Source organism: Mytilus galloprovincialis, chromosome 10 (assembly GCF_965363235.1).
Source record: "Mytilus galloprovincialis chromosome 10, xbMytGall1.hap1.1, whole genome shotgun sequence".
Classification (NCBI taxonomy): domain Eukaryota; kingdom Metazoa; phylum Mollusca; class Bivalvia; order Mytilida; family Mytilidae; genus Mytilus; species Mytilus galloprovincialis.
The window spans coordinates 51,687,696-51,709,482 of NC_134847.1; the positions used below are offsets into that span (position 1 = coordinate 51,687,696).

Genomic DNA, 21,787 nt, shown 5'->3' on the forward strand with positions numbered 1-21,787 from the left:
GTTTTATTCCGGAACTAACATTTTTGGACGTTCTACTAAGTTATTTTAATATCTTACTTTAAAAGAGTCGAGTACTACAATAAATACATATAGTTTTAAGCCTTATCGAATTTGTACACATCCTTAAGCAAGCACCACGCGATGGTTGTCATTAACGATATATTTACATTTCTGTTCTTTTTGGAAGTTAATGTTGAAATTTTTTTTTAGATAGATTCACAATTTGTAAGTATATGCTTGGGCGATACAAAAATGGACGTATGTTGTGACCACATGTATTTTCTTAATACTGAATAAAGTTTTCATGGAATGGATTTTAGCTAGACAATACTTGTGTGTAATTTTCCCATGGTTGTATCTATACTTCAGCTAGGACCCTTCGTGTTTTCTTAATCTATCAAATAAAGTAACAAAGAGATATTTTGTGCAATGTCGATTTCATATCAAATCATTTTTTTCGTAAATGTGAATATAATTGTAGCAACGTTCATCTGCAATTGAAAACAATATAAGGTTAATATTGTACAAATTGAATACAATTTAATTTTTGTATTTGACACGATTAAAAGGCTCAGTAAATTTCAGTCTTCCCTACTTTCATATCCTCATACATTTTTCTGACATTGATATAGTATTGTTCTTATGTTTGTTGATATTGAGACATAATTTTTGTCGAGCCTGCAACTCTTGTAGCAGAAAGCTCGACATAGGTATAGTGATCCGGCGGCGGCGTTAGCTAACTTCTTAAAAGATTTATATTTTAGAAGGTGAAAGACCTGGATGCTTCATACTTTGTATATAGATGCCTCATGTTACGAAGTTTTCGTCAGTCACATGTCCAATATCCTTGACCTCATTTTCATGGTTCAGTGACCACTTGTAAAAAAAGTTCAGAATTTTTGTAATGTTGAATTCTCTCTTATTATAAGTAATAGGATAACTATATTTGGTATGTGCGTACCTTGCAAGACCCTCATGCCCGTCAGACAGTTTTCACTTGACCTCGACCTCATTTCATGGATCAGTGAACAAGGTTAAGTTTTGGTGGTCAAGTCCATATCTCAGATACTATAAGCAATAGGGCTAGTATATTTGATGTATGGAAGGACTGGAAGGTGTACATGTCCAACTAGCAGGTGACATCTGACCTTGATCTCATTTTCATGGTTCAGTGGTTATAGTTAAGTTTTTGTGTTTTGGTCTGTTTTTCTCATACTTTATGCAATAGGTCTACTATATTTGTTGTATGGAATGATTGTAAGGTGTACATGTCTAGCGGGCAGATGTCATCTGACCTTGACCTCATTTTCATGGTTCAGTGGTCAAAGTTAAGATTTTAAGTTTTGGTCTTTTTATCTAATATTAAATGCCAAAGGTCAACTATATTTGGTGTATGGGAATATATTATGATCTATATGTCAGTCCCGCATGTTTTATTGACCATGACCTCAATTGCACGGTTCATTGCACAGTGTTTAGTTTTTGTGTTTTGGTCTATTTTTCTTAAACTATCAGTAATAGGTCAACTATATTTGTTGTATGGAAGCTTTGTTAGCTGTACATGTCTGCCTGGCATGGTTCTTCTGACCTTGACCTCATGTTTAGCTATCTTGGTTTATGTTAAGTTTATGTGACAGTTGTAATAAAGCTTTATACTTAGGACTATCAACATAATGTCAATGATTAGTAAAGAAGGCGAGACATTTCAGTGTGTGCACTCTTGTTTCTTTACATCTGTCTTTAAATTTGTCTTTGATTAACATTATAAAACAATGTTGACTACTGTATTTTTGACATTTTTACTAATTATGTCTGTTTGTTTTGAAAAACGCATCGTTGTCGATATAATGGAATTTGAAGTGACTGTCATACACGCGAGAGGTTTAGCTAGCCATATAACCAGGTACAATCCACCATTTTCTACGTAAGAAAATGCTTGTACCAAATCAGGAATATGACAGTTGTAATCCATTCGTTTGATGTATTGGAGCTTTTTGTTTTGCCATTTGATTAGGAACTTTCCGTTGTGTATTTTCCTCGGAGTTGTGTATTTTTTGTGATTATACTTTTTTCATCAGCTTGACGGTCCCATAGGGTGAGCTCTTCTTCATCGCGCCTGTTATCTTAAAAACAATAATTAAGATTTCGGGAAAGTGTAAAAGGAAAAAATGATTAGAAGGACATGATTTGCAAAGACTACTCATCGAAGTTATTTCATTTAAATATCTGTTTCTGTTTACAAATGTTGTGCAAATACTTCTGGTTTTTTAAAAACAGTAATAGAGGTAGACAAAGTGTTAAAGCCAAAAAAAATCAACAGTACACATTACAAGATCTACAAAAGTCAACATGAACAAAATCATCAGTCTATTGCGATTTTACTGTAAAACAAAGATAGGCTTGCGACCAAGATCCAGTTATCACAGAAACATTATCAAATGCTAAATCTTGAATAGATTAGAGGATATTGATAATCAAATCACAACTATATTGTAATAATTGACAAGCTGTAGATTATTGTATTGAAAAAAATGCTGATTTGCCTGCAGATATGTTTGTTAAAATTAGAGCAATACACAAAAGAAAGGTGGAAAAATGGAAAGAACGTCGAAAGTCAAAGCAGAGATTGTTCAACATGGTTATTCTGATCATGCCATAATGGTATATGGTATGTAAAAGGGGCATAAGCTTCATTATAAAAAATATAAAAAATAAGTAAGATGGTTATTTATCCAATCATGAATGAAAGTGAAATAGTGAAATATTAATTCACTAGTAGCAGAAGGCTTGGTTCGATTTTGACGTGACCTTCAATTTAAACTATTGGTTAAAGATAGGATACGCATAAACTAGGGCGGCTGCAAAACAGTGTTCATTTATTAACATGACAACGCTTCGACGAAACTAAGATATGTTTTTTCCTGATCCAAATTGAGGGTCCAGAATTACAAATCTCATTTCCATTAGATAATAATTTATTTTTTATTCATCCTACAAAACTACAAAAAATTTTTATAAAAGATTTTTACAATTAACTAAAAAAAAAAAAAGTAAAAACACAAAAATTCCGAGGAAAATTCAAAAAGGAAAGTCCAAAATCAAATGGCAAAATCAAAAGTCCAAACACATCAAACGAAGGGATAACAACTGTCATATTCCTAAATATACTCATTTCTACATGCATTGTGATTATTACAATGTATCTGCTATTAGTTTATTTATGCAATAGTTTTCACCTTGTCTCAAGATAACAAACATATGGTTATCATCAGCTAACAAAGTTATAATTGGAGGGACACATTTATCTTTGATTTCGGTCCAGTCTTCCAGATGGTCCAACTCAGGTTTCAAAATTCGAATATGAACTTTTGTATGATTTCTTCAAAAATTGAAATCTTTGGATTCTTACATATGTTGATTCTAAAACTGTTCTTTTTGGATATTGGACCATAATAGGTAAATGTCAAATTTCAAATATTTCAGTTCTTTGACCACATTCATTTTGTGTCACAATTCTATGCTGTGTCAAATATTCAAACAATCTAAATTCAGAGCTGTTTTAAGCTTAAATGTTGTGTCCATACTTGATCCATTGTTGATCGTTAAACCTCTGCAGGAAAAACCGGTTTGCTGTCACTTTGACAGCCTCTTGTTAACAGTTTTTAGGATTTATATCACTTGAAAATTATTTTAATGATGTGAATGTGATTTGATTTAAAAATTAATTAGTACAATACTGCCTGGTATTCATCAGTCACATTTGTAAAAAGGAAGTAAGTTAATAATGTAATTTTAAAATATGTGAAAAATAACAAAGGAGATAAACATGAGATGATACTTACTGTATGTAATAAATTCATGTCATTCATTGGTAACATACGAATTCGGTCACTTAAATAAACAGTTTAATTTTATCTAAAGAAGTAAATCAGTAACGAATATCTATATTACCACGACTGAAATGGTGGTAAGTTGTCTGTATGAATGCACAGAATAGCACCACTGCATTTGAAAGTACCCAACAGAATATCTTCTTTGTTGTGAAGGTCCCACCAGCAAGAATGCCACACTCATTGACTAAATGATAAAGTCTTGAGTTGGATAAATTTATATCTAGTGTCACACTTCTGTCATATAGCATAAGGACTTTGTTTGGATCAAAGCCTCCATATTCCTGGCCTGACTGAACTTTGACAACAAATTTATTTGTACTTAAGGGATTTGGAACAGGTCCCTCCATTATTCCTATCAGGGAGGAATCAAATTCTCTTACTTCTCCAGGTTTCATAATAGGTTTTGTGTCTTTCATTTGGATTTGTATAGTGTATTCTTTATGTAAGAGTTTGCACATGTGTCTGTGTTTTTTCCAATGCTTTTTCTGGCATTCTTTTGAACAGTATGTAGCTGTTCCACATTTACTACATTTTTTAAGCTGAAAGGATGAATGGTAACAGGAGCAGCATGATTGGATTATTTGGACTGCTTTTTTGGGGTGTTGGACTCCAGTGTTATTGTTTCTTCTAATATTTCTGTTAGTGATAATTGGAGGTCTAGAATACTCAAACCTTTCCTCGGCAAATTCTATTTTGTTCTTCATACTTTCTATCACAGCCTTTAAGCTCTCTGGCAAACTAGTTTCAGAGGAATTTTTAGCAAAAATGGCCGGCCCGGTATGATCTCGTATGGTGTTTCCATCAATAATAACAGACGCCGAATAATTTGTTCCAATACGAATTCCTCCACATTTGTTTTCAAAAATATCATTTCCTACTATATACACCGATGACCTCGATTTAATCATCATTCCCCACAGCCAGTTATCTATAATTTTATTTCCAGAGACTTCATATGTACCGCCGTCAAAAGAAATGCCAGACAAACCGTTCTGAATAATTGTGTTCTCGGTTATGATGGCTTGTGATGTTTCACTCGACCTCATTACTCTTTGATTGTCAATGTCTAACATTCCTCCGCAATATACTCCTTCATGTTTATTGCCTTGAATAAGATTTCTACGTATAGTTCCGTAACTTCTGTTGCATATTGCAACTCCATGAAATTGGTTATCAATAATAACATTGTCTTCCACCTTCGCCTTGCCACCATTCCTTGCTTCAACTCCCGATTGCCTCATGTTTCGTAATGTACAATGTCGTATTTCTAGATAAGCGCCATCTCCGTCAGATAACACTCCACCCCCACCACATCTTATGAACACAGTTATGCACAAACAATTTACCTCCAGAATTAACCAAAATTCCAGGATGACCTACCTTACCAGTGGAAAAATTAGCAAGACCGGTATCTTTTTTGTCTTTAGAACAGTCTCCTTCAATGTTTATACACCCTTGGCCCCCATTACAACGAGGGAAATCATCACACCCTTTAAAACCATTCGATATTTTACACCTATAAAATGTTGCAATTGCATCGGAGAGAACCCCTATTTGTGCACTGCCTGACACAAAAGACACATTTTCAAAATGAAAATGTATTCTTTTTTCACGCTGAAATGAGATGTCAAACACAGCATCTGGTATAAGGCATATCTCAAAGTGTTGTTTGAAATCGATTTCAACATTGTCGTCTACTCCTATAATCTGAACACTTTGACTTGTTATGACATGATTTAAAAGCCTGTAACACCCACACTTTAATAAAAATGTTGTATATGGTCGGTGTACTAATGAGGATATTTCCAAACCGAGATCATCTGAGTGTTGCAGGACCTTATACACAACTATAGGATAATCGATTTTCATTTTATATTTCAGTAAGCATTCGTCATTAATGTTTGCAGCTACGCAGGCTGAAGCAAGACCTACTTTTTCAAATTCGACAGGCATCTGACCATTTCTTACTAAGTTTGCTATAGCGTAAGCTTTCCAACAATGTGCTTTCCATTTTGCACAATCTAGAGCAAGACATTGTTCTGCATCTTTTAAAGTATTTTCATTATCGTTAACTCTGAGATACGTTAAACAACGATTTGAAAATAATTTGAAATCGACTCCTTTTGAAGACCTTATACCCTCAGTGTAATACTGAATTGCATCATGGTATCTTTTATTCTCAAATGATTCATTCCCTTTTATTCTGAGTGATTCTGTTCGATCTGGAAACTGAGTATTTTCCATTTCTGTATGCAATGCCACAACTGATGACAAACAGTTTTGAATAATATTTCTTTCCTTCTCCAGTAGAGGAATCTTGACTGAAGTAAACTCTGTACATATATTATCTGGAATGTCGATTGCGGTCATAATATTAAGTAGTTGCTCTTGGTCTGCAAAGGCTTCATCTTGGCGTTGATGTATGCTATGGAATATTGCTGTTGTATGAAAAAGACGTGCAGTTTCTATGTTCAAATGCAAAGAAAGGTCCATTTTATTAGCTCTGGTAAAGTTTAATATGTGAACTTTCAAAATATTTGAATTTAAAGCAAATTTGCTCCATAAATAGAGTGATCCCCTTTGAAAAGCTTTGCTTTTATCAATACATAAAGCTTCATATGGAGACACTGTAGATTCGAGTGCCTCGTTGATCATTCTAGCTGCAAGCTGTAAAATCAATTTGACACAATTGCTATCTTTTAATGTACAGTGAAACCTGGGTAAACCGAACCCTGATAAAACCGAATTTCAGTTTTAACCGAACAATTTTCAAAGTCCCGAAAAATTTCCCTATCAATTAACATTAATCTAACCTGACAAAACCGAACCCTGTCAACACCGAATTCCGAACGCTTTTTGAAGGCTCGTTAGTAAATTTGTCTCTAAAAATTACCTGTCAAAATCGATCAATAGCAATCAAAACAAAAAAGTATTTTTAATTATTTGCATGATTTAATTAAACAAACACAGGAAGACATAGTATCCCCGAGGATATTTGAGGTTAATTAACTGGTGAGTTGTTATTACATGTTAGCATGTTTGTGTCCATGTCTAAAGTAATTTTTTGTAAAGAAACGTTAAACTGGTCAGCTACCCCCATGGCCGATAATGACAAGGAAGGAACTTTCAGATCAATTAAATGCATGTTACTCAAATAATTACGACCAAAAAATCGCAACTGCCATTTTGTAGCTAAACTGTTTAATTAAATAATAGTTTTAAAGCTTTTCACTGGATTAAGAAGTCGTGCAACACAACAAGGTCAATGGCATTCCCGTTAGAGGCCCAATATATTTGATACGGATGCTCCCAAAGACTTCCGTTAGCTATTCAGCAACGATAAAGTTCGAGAATAAACTGGACCTCGCTTTTGTTTCACTCTTATCGTGTGCCGATGTATCAATCAGCAGGTGACCAGTTTAGTCCGAGAACTCGTGTGTACAATGACGTTCAGGATTCAACTACGGAATCGTCATTTGACAGCGACTGCGAACCTGAATTAGTCAGTGAATTGTAGATAAGAAAATAATTATCAAAAGCAAAATCTCTCTATGTCGGACATCTCACAACGACGAGCGTGATTGACGGAGTGGCGTTTGATTTATTAATAAAAATGAAGCAAATCGTTGATCATCATCTACTTATATTTTTTACATTTACATCTAAATCAACACAAAAATAAATTGTCGTCTATTGTGTCACCAATAATCCCTTGTCAGTAAGTGCCAAAATTATTTTGGTGTCGACTTCCGTTTACCTCTATAATCCGAACACCTGTGAAAACCGAACAAAACGCAAAGTCCCGTGGGTGTTCGGTTTGGACAGGTTTCACTGTATCTCTTATAATTTCTTGAACAAGTCTGTGGATTGACAATGCACCTTCTCGATTTTGCTGGAAAAGAGAAAACCTTGTTAGTATTTCTGTGACTTGTTTAACCCCAAAAGTATCTTGAAGTGCGTCTTGAATTTCAACGTCTTCTATTTGAGGTAACCCAATATTGATGATTTGCACCGGTATGTCGTCAGCAAACAAAAAAGAAGCAATTTCCACAATTTTAACAGCCGTAGTTCCTAGACCTTCCTCTTTCGACTGTTTCTGAATGTAATCAATGTTTAACTGCCATGTAGTTTTAACAGCCAAACGTTCTTTTCCAATGTTCTGGCTTGTTTTCACATGTATGGCATTCAATAACTTTTGTCGGAGTAGGATGAATTTTTCCAGATACTGCTTAAATGAACAATTCTTAGTTTTAATGTAAGCACCAGCTTGTTCGAGAGCAAGGGGCAAACCACCCAGTTCTGCAACAAGATTCAGAATTGTTTCATTTTCATCATCGTCGTTTCTACCATTTCGTGTCTTCATGAAGGTCAACCCTTCCTCATTCGTCAGTACATTAAGGTGAAGGCAGTTATTTTCAGCAACATGTAAGGATTCCTCTACTTGCCGTGGTTCCCTTCTTGATGTTATGAGTATATGCCCCTTTGTGTTCCTTTTCCATGTTCCAAGCAATAAATCTTTCGTATTTCCTGAAATCTCTTCAGCATCAACATTGTCCACAACTAGAAGCCATTGATTTGGTAACGAGGCTATCCATTTGAGTGTTCGAAAAAGTGTTTCTTTTGACGTTTTACCCGATGTATTTATATCAATTGCAAGATTCGAGACTGATGTTTCCAATGTTTCATTAGACTCCGCAGACATCCAAAATACACCACCTTGGTAAAAATCCTGAAATTGCCAAGAATATTCCAAAGCAACAGTTGTTTTGCCGCACCCTCCCAATCCACAAATCACAAAAGTAAACTGTTCATCTTTGTTCTTCATAAAATGTGATTGTATATTCTCTATCTCATCACAACGACCAACAAAGCATTTGATGCGATCTGGTGGATAAAAAAAACTTTTCCTTCTGGTCTTGCACATGAATTGTACTTGAACATTTCCATATCTTCTTCAATCTTAGTAACCCTTTCATTGAGTACTGTGTTTTGTTTTGAATTATCCTCTTGTATAATTGTCATAGAAGCAGCTTTATCCTTCAGGTCTGCAATATCATTACTAGATTTTTCAACAGCAGTGGAGAATAATTCTTGATTGCTTTCAATTTGTTTTATGCGCTTAGAGAAAGTGCTTAATTCATCGTGGATGCTAGACAATTCCTTTTCCACTTTACGAAAGCTTTCGTCTGTTTCATCTGTAGCCGTTAGGACATACCTTGCGAGTGCTTTAGTCTTTTTTGTGATTTCCTCCAATAAATTTAGTCCTATTGTGTTTCCTTGTAAAAACTGTATACCTGTCGAAAAGAAAAAAAATATCTTAATGTAAGAGTCATGGGATAAAATTTGTTTCATAACATTACGAAAATACTATAACCTCTTGATCAACCGAAGTCATGGCATTGTTGCACACATTTCGGGGTAGATGTTCCAAACAATGATTTCTGACGTTACTCATTTGCTTTAAGTACACACAGATGTATAGCTAATATATTTGATTGTGAACTTGATGTATATAAATAATGAGCTAAATAACAAGTGTAGTGTTTGTTGTTTCTCCTTTGCATTGTTATAATGTTATCATAGGAAACATGGGCTTTCATTGATGTTGCATCGTATTTTTTGATAACTTTGCGATTGTAATGCGATAACCACATGCTTTTAAATCATTCGATAGTCAAACAAGTAAGAGGTTTAGTTAGCTATAAAACTAGGCGCAACCAACAATTTTCTACACCAGGAAATGCCGTATCAACACGGCTGTTGTTTTCCATTCGTTTGATGTGTTTGAGCTTTTGATAATTTCATTTGATATGGAGCTTTCTCTTTGAATTTTCAGTATTTTTTCTTTTACTTTTTTATTCTCGTTCTTTTATGTATATGATAAATACTTAGCGGTGTTTCTTTTTCTTTTCTTAGACGATACTTCAGATACTTAAAACCACTTTGATATGTTTTTTTTCCGGTAATTTATCAACGTTCTGAAGTTAAAGTGATCCCTTAAAAAATTTCAATGATCACAAATTGGTTTACCATTATGTCATAGTTTTTTCAGCGATGTTTCAATTGTCATTATCACATTCGGCATCTTCCCTAGAATTTTCAATGAATTTGTACATGCATGAGAAACACGATGGGTACCACACGCACAGCAGGATATGCCTACCCTTCAGGAATACGGGAATACAAGAGACCACTCCTAGGTTTGTTTAAAAAGGGTACGTGTTATATCATCTTGTGTATTATTTGCTATGACGAAGTTACCCTTGGAATCAAATTCGTGGTATATATTTATGATAAGGCGAAGAAAGCTTGGTCTGTTGTCTGTATAATCTTATGATCTGTAGTCCGGTGGGACATATTATTGTAATCGAACTAAAAAAATGTACATGTTGATAGAGACAAGATAATGAAAACACTTGTGCAGTTTAATGATCTTGTTTCTATGCTATTTCTGTTTTTAAACAAGTGTCTAAGGGAACTTGTATGGCTAGTATGAAAATTAGAAGAAAGGTCACCAAAACGAGGTGCACTGTTGTGTCTTATAGGAATACCTAGAACCTGCAGGAAACCTCAACAAATATGTTGTCAATGAAAAACTCCCCCAGACTCATCATTTGTTTTCGGTGTTGTTTCATGTGTTATCCTCAAGCTAATTGTTAAATAAGAACTCTGAATAATGATGAACAGAATTGGGGTTTCAATTGCTAATCTTGTAAGGTGGTGTAAAGTAAGAGAAATTTCAACGTTCAAATACTATATAACTTATTTCGGAGAAAAATCTAGTTTTGAAGTTTTCCACAAGTACAACAAAGTTCTCAAGAATCCACATGTTTAATACCACTACGCACATAAAAGGTATCACAGTATTTATGTATTCCCTCTCAAAGCGGACATTCATTTGGTCAATCTAACGTAAACCTCCTCGGAAGAACGTGCAGGTGAGTTGGCAATGTGTAGTAGTTTGTACTAAGCTGTATGATATTAAAGTATGTAAAACAAAAGAAAGGCAAGTCCTCAGAATTGATGCTCAACATTGAACATTCAATCAGGTCATGTAGGACCTGTAAACTTTCAAGATTTCATTGTTATCATTTGTCATTTTGTTTTTGGAATTACCAGTGTTCAATTATTCATTATTCTCTCATAAACACATGTAGTAATTTAAAGACAAAAACAGTGTTTGAAGCATTTCTCATTGGAACAACAACTTGTATATAGCGAAAAGAGAATCGACATTTCGCAGCTTTCTGATCTCTTAATACGGGCTTATGTCGAACATTTCAACTTGAAAAAATTCTCAAAATTGGGTATAATTTCATTATATATATAGAAAGTCAAATGCAATTTTTTTTAATGTTTAGTCGTGTTTGGTTTGACTATTAAGCCGTGAAAACGTTATAAGCGAACATATTTGATACATCTTTCCGCTTCAGATTCTTTTATTTTTTATATATATATTAAGGCTACAGGTTGATATATTAACATTAACAAGAGTCTCTCTCCAGAGCCTGAATCGCTCACCTGTTATCTTTTAAAATTTAAAATTTAAAGGGGCACTAGCTACGATATATATAAAAAAATAAAGTATGATTTTTTTTTTAGATCAATCATTAATCAAATTGGAATAATGAAATAATAATTTGCTTTTAGCAATCAATTTCCTTTAATTTTGTTGAAATAAGCGATTAAACATACTTTTTGACTGATTCACTTGCAAGTGAAAACGTCATCATCATTCTAACCGGTATTCATGTGAACTTCAAGTTAACCCCTAGCTAGAGATTGACAACGCACGCATTGTACGTGTACTGGTTATTTAAAGAAAAAGAATGTCAACAACGAAAGTGAAACTACGGTAAATCATTTGATTACTAATTCGATGCACATAAAATCATTCTTATATGGTTAAAAACAATGAGAAACATCTATTTTTAATCTATAAAATAAAATCAAACAGACCTATAAAAATGCAATTGCGCGTGTTGGTTTAATCTATTCGTATCTTTATTTTTGTTTACATCGCTTATATGGTCATCTGAGGTCAAATCGATAGTTAATTAGATGGCGTCTGGACTAAAATACACACGAAACGAACCTATATATTATCTACCCCATGCTCTGTAAACTAATTATTTTAGACTTTTGATAGTTTGGATAAATGTTTTACATTGTTATAAACCAAATATGAGAATTTGAGTCAAATCGGTTACAATGAATTTGACAGCTAGTGCCCCTTTAAATGTTTTGTTAAATCTTTCATCAACGATTATTTTTGCTTTTCAATATATATTAAAGAGTGGCTTACAAATGCCATTTAAATGTTCATTTTCTTCAAAAGCAAACAAATTCATTTAACCCTTATGTTCCATTTTAGCCATAGTGTCTATGTTTCTTGACGCACAAGGAAATACAGTACAAAATTTATAGTAGATTCATTTGAGAAGATTTTTAAAGTTAAATGACATAAACAACTTGTGTAAAATTGTCCTTAAAGATCAATAACTCCTTAAGGGGTCAATTGGCAATTTTGGTCATATAACTGTTTTGTAGATCTTACTTTACTGAACATTTTTGCTATTAACATTTTATCTTTATCTTCAATTATATGCAAGATAATTGCTGTTTACAGTTTAAATCTATCTAAGATAACAACAAAAAACTGCAAAATTTCCTTAAAACTACCAATTTATAGACAGCAACCCAACAATGGATTTTCGATTCGTCTGAAAAATTTAGGGCTGAAAGATCTTGACCAATTGAACAATTTAACCCCATGTCAGATTTGCTCTTAATCTTTAGTTTTTGAGATACAAGCCAAAAACTGCATTTGACCCCAATGTTCTATTTTAGCCATGACAGCGATCTTTGTCGATGGATTTAAATTTTGGATACACTTTATAGACTTGATACCCTAAGGAACATTTAGTTAAAAAAAGAGGGACGAAAGATACCAAAGGGATAGTCAAACTCATAAATCTAAAACAAACTGACAACGCCATGGCTAAAAGTTAAAGTTTGAAGGTATTTGGCACAGTCATTTTAGAAAAAAAAAAAGATTTTTAAATGTTAGCAATTTGATAAACTGTTTGAAAAATTGTGTAAAATTGTCTTCAATGTGCAATTACTGCTTAGGGGGTCAATTGACAATTCTGGTCATATAATTTCTTTGTAGATCTTACTTTGCTGAACATATTTGCTGTTTACAGTTTATCTTTATCTTCAATAATATTCAAGATAATGACCAAAAACTACAAAGTGTTCTTAAAATAACCAATTTAATGGCAGCACACCAACAATGTTTTTTTTTTATTTGTCTGCAAATTTCAGGGTTGATAAATCTTGACATTTTGAACAAGTTTATATCGTGTCAGATTTGCTCTTAATGCTTTAGTTTCTGAGATATAAGGCAAAAACTGCATTTGACCCATATGTTCTATTTTTAGACATGACAGCGATGTTTATTGAAGGTTAAAAAAATACAATGGATACAATCCATAAACTAGATTCCTAAAGGAACATTCATTTAAACATATGGAGTATTAACACAACAGTTTAAGAGCAGAAGATTTTTTAAAAGTTTGATGAACATATTGTGTTAAATTGTCTTTAAAGGGCAATAACTCCTTAAGGGGTCAATTAACAATTTTGGTCATTTATTTTTGTAGATCTTACTTTTCTAATTATATCTATCTATAATAATATTCAAGATAATAACAAAAACTACCAATTTAGTGGCAGCAACTCAACAATGGGATTTTCGATTTGTCTAAAAATTTCAGGGCTGATAGATCTTGACCAATTGAACAATTTAACTCCGGGTCAGATTTGTTTTAGTTTTTGAGATATAAGCCAAAAACTGCATTCAATCCCTATGTTTTATTTTTAGCCATGGCGGCCATGTTTGTCGAAGGATCAAAACTTCGTATACAGTTTATAAACTAGATAGCCTATGGCATGCTCCCCAACTTTGATACTATTTTGATCTGAGCGTCACTGATGAGTCTTTTGTAGAGGAAACGCGCGTCTGGCGTATACAATTATAATCTTGGTACCTTTTATAACTATTATGTTAAAGATTGAAGTTATTTAGCCCATTTTTTTTTTAATGTTTTAGATTTTTGGAAAATTATGAATCGTAATGATGTTGTGTGGATTAATGTTTCGGTTTTCAAGAGCTAAATTGACAGTGCGTCATACATATAATGACTACCAGTTTTACGATTGAAACTTGAAATAATGAAGGGGCTTAAGGGGGAGATAATTTTGAAGAATTTTAAATGACAGAATGTACGAAATGCGCATCTGGTGCAGGAAAATTGGTACCGTTAATGTTATTACTACCACTGGGTCGATGCCTCTGCTGGTGGACTGTTAGTCCCCCGAGGGATCAACAGCCCAGTAGCCAGTACTTCGGTACTGGCATGAAAATACGGATTTTTGTGTTATTTAAATTTGCTGTTACAATATGTTAGAAATTATTATAAATTAAGGAATGTATCTCCCTCATGCAAAGCTCTGATTCCTTTCACGGATTTGGCTATACTTTTTGAATCTTTTGGATTATAGCTCTTCATCTTTTAAATAAGCTTTGGATTTCAAATAGTTTGGCCACGAGCATCACTGAAGAGACATGTTTTGTCGAAATGCGCATCTTGTGCAGGAAAATTAGTACCGTTAATGTTATAACTACCACTGTTTACGATGCCTCTGCTGGTGGACTGTTAATCCCCCGAGGGTTTCACCAGCCCAGTAGCCAGTACTTTGGTACTGGCATGAAAATACGGATTTTTGTGTTATTTAAATTTGCTGTTACAATATGTTAGAAATTATTATAAATTAAGGAATGTATCTCCCTCATGCAAAGCTCTGATTCCTTTCACGGATTTGGCTTTACTTTTTGAACCTTTTGGATTATAGCTCTTCATCTTTTAAATAAGCTTTGGATTTCAATTAGTTTGGCCACGAGCATCACTGAAGAGACATGTTTTGTCGAAATGCGCATCTGGTGCAGGAAAACTAGTACCGTTAATGTTATTACAGTTTTGCAATGGTATTTCTATACATTGTAATTTTAAAGTATAATCAGTGAAGCTTTTGATAGATCGGAGTAGACAAAAAAAAAAAATAGAAAATAAAACTAAATGACTTTTATTCTAGTAATATTTACCATTTGATTCCCAGATTTGTAGTTCTCCTATGACTCTGATTTCGTCGGTGGCTGGAAGTTTCAGATTTTTGATCAGCTGGTTCATCATTTGGAAAGATGAAAGATATTTGATGGAATTCCGTAAAATCACAGTGTGTCCAAGGGTTCCTTATGTCTGATCGTATCTATAAATGATGTGAATTACATGAAAAACCAAATATTTTTAAAGTTCACGGATACTTTATACTACACCTACCATTGAAAGTACGCAGTTATCAGTTAGTTAATGATTACTCCGATATTAGATACGATAAAATAACATTCTAACATACATATTACATAACACTCTGTCAAACTGTCACAATTGGTCATAAAACTGTAGTGATATAAGTTTTAAAATAAATGTTGATATAGTTCGAATGTGATGAAAAAAAAGAGAGTCAAAAGCGAGAAAATTAATCTTCCACGCAAAACTGTCGCCTTTAGTCATACTGAGGAGTAACAACATTACCTTGTCCTCAATATTACCCCTTTCAGACGAATTAGACGTATCGTCGTGTTGCTTATTGATTTGTTTTGTAATTTGTATTTTGTAGATTTTTATAACGGAACCAAATATTTTATTTATTTCTCTTTTATAACGGAACCAAAAACTCCGTACAGCAAGTGTGTGGGAGACATTTTTGAGTTTTTGCTACGTTATTATTTTCAGAGCATATACTCTGAACTTTCACAGTTGGTACCCGAAAGAAAGTATATATCACAATTTCAATTTTGATTAAGACTAATCGAGAGAAATTGAATTATTACTGAAAAATCATTACAGGAGGGGTTTCAATATCACAAACTAGTCAAAACATTTACAAAATTTTATCATCGGTACAAGGAAATAATTCGTAAATATAACTCAACATGCAGACATCTTATACGTTCAGGTATTTCACATCCAATCTTTTATGGTAATATTCTTTACAAAGCACAAAAATATTAGTATTCACCTCCAAACCTAATAAAACCTTTAAACAAACTTATTAAGAAGGGATTGAGTAAATGTGCCCAAGGGTTCCTTATGTCTGTTACGATACTGTTGTCAAGTTATTAAAGATTGCATATTTTGGCTTTAATATTGATTCACTCACGACACTTACCAAAGAGGAAATACTGGATAATCATAGGTCTGTTCTATGTTCCTTTGGAATATCAACCAAAGATGAAGAACTGGATATTCCATCACTGTATTGGATACCTAAAACTACATAAGTGTCCTTACAAACAACGGTATTGCTGGGTCTTCCAAGTGCTCCACGAAACCTCTTTCTAAATTATTAACATCTTTTTTTATCAACAATCAAAGACGGGCTTCAAAGTCGTTGTGAACTGCCTATTCTAGAGGTGGCGTGCATCAGATGTGGATACTTAAAAATTCCAAAGATCTTTTAGAGTACATACAATCTAACTCTCTTTCATCTTGTAACATTATTAAAACATTTGACTTTTCTACTCTTTACAAAAGTTTTCCACATTCCAAACTAAAAGACAAATTGAAAGAGTTGGTATTGCTTTGCTTCATTAAAAAGAATGGCCAACGTAGATACAAGTATCTCGTCTTAGGGAGGGATAAATCCTACTTTGTAAAGGATCACTCTGATTCAAACAAAAAATTCTCTGAAACTGATATTATCAAGATGCTTGATTTCTTGATTGACAACATATTTGTTACGTAGGAAGGACGTGTTTTCCCACAGACTGTCGGCGTTCCAATGGGAACAAATTGTGCCTCTCTACTTGCCGACTTGTTTCTTTATTATTATGAGGCTGACTTCATGCAGGAACTTCTCAAGAAGAAAGATAAGAAGTTAGCGATATCCCTTAACTCTACTTTCCGCTATATAGATGATGTTCTTTCACTAAATAATTCAAAATTTGGTGACTATGTGGAACGCATCTATCCCATCGAAATAGAGATAAAGGATACTACAGATACAGTTTAGTCGGCCTCATGAGGGTCGGCTAAAAACAAAACTTTACGGCAAAAGAGATGATTTCACCTTTCCAATTGTGAACTTTCCATTTCTAAGAAGCAACATTCCAGCCCCTGCATACGGGGTATATATCTCCTAATTGATACGAAATTCCCGTACTTGCATTCCCTATCATGATTTTCTTGATAGAGGGTTGCTGCTCACAAGGAAGCTATTAAACCAAGAGAATCAAATGGTGAAGTTTAAATCATTCCTTCGTAAATTTTACGAACGCCATCACGAGTTGGTTGACCGTTATGGAATAACCGTTTCACAAAAAATATCGGATATGTTTCTTACGTCGTAACTACAATCCCCTTCCCTTTCATGAATGTGACCTACCGAATAAGACTGTTTACCAGATTTGTTATCACATAAGCAACACGACGGGTGCCACATGTGGAGCAGGATCTGCTTACCTTTCCGGAGCACCTGAGAGCATTCCTAGTTTTTGGTGGGGTTCGTGTTGTTTATCCTTTAGTTTTCTATTCTGTGTCATGTGTACTATTGTTTGTCTGTTTATCTTATCATTTTTAGCCATGGCGTTGTCAGTTTATTTTCGATTTATGAGTTTGACTGTCCCTTTGGTATCTTTCGTCCCTCTTTTTTAGGGTCTTTGCATCGGAATTAAACACAGTTATTCTAAAACCAGTTGTTGGCATGACACGGGTTATGTTCTTCTCATATATTTCATTATTGTATAATACTAAACTCCTAACAGGAGGGATTGTGCCTGATATTCATTTGATGAAGACATAATCTTTCAATCAAAATAATTGAGTTTAGGAGCTGGCATGTCAGTAATTGCTAGTAGTCTGTTGTTATTTATGTATTATTGTCATTTTGTTTATTTTCTTTTGTTTCATATTCTAACATCGTACTCGGACTTCTCTTAAACTGAGTTTTACTGTGCGTACATGTATTGTTGTGCGTTTGTTTTTCTACATTGGCTAGACGTATGGGGGAGGGTTGAGATCTAAAAAAAACATGTTTAACCTTGCCGCAATTTTGCGCCTGTCCAGGTCATGAGCCTCTGGCCTTTGATAGTCTGGTATGATTTTTAATTATAGTTTTTTGTGTATAATTCGAAGTTTAGTATGATGTCCATTATCACTCAAGTAGTATGTATATTTGTTTCAGGGCCAGCTGAAATACGCTTCCGAGTGCGGGAGTTTCTCGCTACATTGAAGACCCATTGGTGGACTTCCGCTGTTGTCTGCTCTATGGTCGGGTTGGTGTCGCTTTGACACATTCCCCATTTCTATTCTCGATTTTAATCATAAGAAATTCTAAATCTCTAAGTGTTCTTAATTTTGGTGGAAAAATGATTCACGCTTGATATAAAATACTTAGACACAAACAGGTCAAATAAAAAAGGTTGAGTTAATAAACACAAAAAAATAACATATTGTTCATGCATTAAACACTTATCATACGAACCTTTTCTGCATTCTTTTTTACATTCGATGGAAATTTATCAATGTTAATCAGGAGGCCAAGAAGTGCTGATGAGTCACAGGTGTGGTCAAACCCTTTGTAGTTAGCCATATGAGTAAGCAAAAACAACTTGGAAAAATCAACATTATTCTGTATATCATAATTGTAACTAGCGATTTGTCTTTTTCCTATAGATCTGTTATTATTAACTGCTTCATAATTGAGATCCCTGTTTGTCGGAGGATATTTCCTCAAATGATTGGGGTATACCTGAGTGTGTATTGTTTGTTGCATGGAACTATATAAACTTTTCATAACTGAAGCAAAATATGGTCTTAATGCTGGCGAAATTACACTGTGAATGCAGATGCCAACTACCAGCCATCTCTTTTTTTCATCGTCTAAATCGGGTTTGATAACTGTAAAACAATGTTGTAAGTTTATTATAATAATTTATAATATTCTTCAAACAAAAATGATAACATTGACTAATATGCATTTTTTAATCTTTTCTAATAATTTGAAATCTAACAAAACCGTAGTTTCAAAATGCCCAGATTGCAGATTTACCTTGTGTTGAAGAATCTCCTGCGGGAATTTGCAAAACATCAGCAGATATTTCAGCAGGAATGTTATCCTTGATCTGTATATAGCGACTAGCCATGGATAAGTATTTAAACTGTTTGAATAGTCTGAAACAAGAATAATGATTGCTAGTATATGAAGTTAACAAGTATTGCTTTAAGCAATATACGTTTTGTTCGCATAGGTTGGTTTGAAAAAAATATGTAAGGTGAAAATATTGAATTACTTGTCGAGTTTTCATGTTTTTCATTTTTGTCTTGACTATCATTACAATAAATATAGCCATTAAAATATTACCAATGTTATTTTAACTGATCGGGCGGAGCTTATGTTTTTATTTGCATAAGGACAGTCTATTTGAAGATGTGTGTGATAAGGATGATTGCCGTTATAATTATTATTGAATTTTCTAATCACCTATCAGTGCCACCTAACACGTATTCAAAATAACTTAGTGTATGGTATTGGACGAATAACTGGACACTTCATTGATGAGTTTATCCTATAGATGGATTGGTCTGATATAAACGAACTTCTTAAACCCCGCCCAGTGAAGTGAAATAAATCCAGTAATACAGGTTGGGTAAGCAAACGACGTCAACTTTCTCAGTCATTCACAAACAATTTTTATTGCAAGCATTTGGAATCATACTTTGTTTATTAAGTAACATTAAATAAAGGAAACAGCAGTATATTGCTGTTCGAAAGTCATACATCGATTGAAAAAAACCAAACCCGGGTTACAAACTGAAACTGAGGTAAACACATCAACTTTAAGAGGAAAACAACGAAACAACAGAAACATTGAAGTGCAACAAAAATACCAAAACGACAATGCAACACACACAGAAACGAGCTTTAACAACTGCCACTTGATACAGGACATTTTAATAAAAAAAGGTGGTTGAACCTGGTTTTGAGGCTAGCCAAACCTCCCGCTTTTATGGCGTTGTTCAATATACCACTAAAATGATAACATTACACGACAGGACTACAGTACAAAAAATTCAAGAACATTACGGATAGGGAAATACACAAATAAACGTTACAATAGGACATTTCGACATGCGATTTTTTTTTATCAAAGGCACTAGTCCAACAATCTAATACACATAAAAGTGATAAATATGTTACGTGCACTATCATAAACAGTTTAACATTATCAACAGTTTACAATATGTAAGACACCAAATCAAAAACATTTAAACAATGGTATTATTATAATCTGCTGATATATGGATGACAGTTAGATATTAATTTTGTTTATTTAATCGCATGCCTTATTTGTTTTCCAGATAACGCAATCAAAATTAAAAAAAAACATGTTCCCATAGGATTGATCAATTTGATCATGACTATCATATAGACATATACAAATCCCTCTCTGACATTTTTTTTTTATTCACGGCGACAAAAAAACCTAGAAGTTATATTTGCAACAACGTCCGTATTCCTAAATATAGATATTCCAAAGCAACGCTAATGTTAATAGTTTATGACGTCAAGAAAACATCCGTTTTTCTCCTTCTACTTATTTTTTGTGTTCTTTCTCTTTTATTTGTTTTTGTTTTTGTGTATTTGTTTTTAGTAAACTTCATTGAATAATTCAGTTTATAAAAATTAGAAAACTGTAAAAACAGATGCTATACATGTATTAGGTATAGAAATAGGGAGCAGTTTTAAAAGTATCTTGAGAAAATACTAGAAAATTGGACAAAGATAAAAGTCATATCATAATACAATTATTGACTTTCGATTTTAGTTGATACAATGATTTATCTAAGCCAGAGATATGACATTCACTCTCAGCCGCTGAACGTAGTGAATATCATATATCAGGAGTCGATCAAACTCATCGAAAGTCAATTATTGTATATTATATGCACACTCATTAGTCTTGTGAAGACGTAACGCGCGTCTGGCGTATTAAATTATAATCCTGGTACCGTGATAACTATTTATACCACTGAGTCGATGTCACTGCTGGTGGACGTTTCGTCCCTGACGATATCACCAGCCCAGTAGTCATTCTCTTTAACTTTGTATTTATTTGGCTTCATAACTATTTTGATCTGAGCGTCACTGATGAGTCTTATGTAGACGAATGCGTGTCTGGCGTATCAAATTAGAATCCTGGTACATTTGATAACTATTTCAACTACAAAAACGTTGTATTGGCGTCTTTGTCATATTAACTTCAACTACACAATTTTTTGTTGTTGTCTTTGTCAACTAAAAGAACTTTTGGATGTAATCAAGTAGGATTTAAATCTAGCAATTAATCAAGGAGTTACTTGAACCAAGTCAGAAATATGACTGTGTTTTGTCATTTCGTTCCTTTGGTTCATAGAGTTAAACGTTTGATAATATCAACTTTAATGGACATTTCCCTTTGAGCTCATTTTTTTGTAAAACGTTTTTGTCCATAATATTTAATGCAATCTATGTTAAAATATTTAACAACTTTCAACCGTCCACTGATCTTGTGGTCATTGCGTAGTTTTTATTTCTAATAAATTGTTTTAGTTTCCCCGGCTTTTGTTTTTTTCTTTATGTGGCTCTGGTTTCTTCATCCATCTTGGACTTTGAAGAAACAGATAAAAATTGATCTAGATCTTGAATGAAATGTGCACATTTTGAGTGTACTGGCCTTTTCAAGTCTTGTATGATTTTTAGTTTTAGTTCATTTATATATATCGGAATTT

The 21,787-nt window shown here is 33.5% G+C and overlaps 1 long non-coding RNA gene across 1 annotated transcript; it reads right to left on the minus strand.

Moving 5' to 3' along the window:
• Positions 1-15,164: 15,164 nt before the first annotated feature.
• LOC143049222 (uncharacterized) lies at positions 15,165-19,191 on the minus strand. The gene is made up of 3 exons (XR_012970134.1): positions 19,068-19,191; positions 18,501-18,916; positions 15,165-15,224 (listed from the first exon to the last, which is right to left on the minus strand). It is a non-coding gene; the product is annotated as an uncharacterized LOC143049222 (long non-coding RNA).
• Between the last annotated feature and the right edge of the window lie 2,596 nt (positions 19,192-21,787).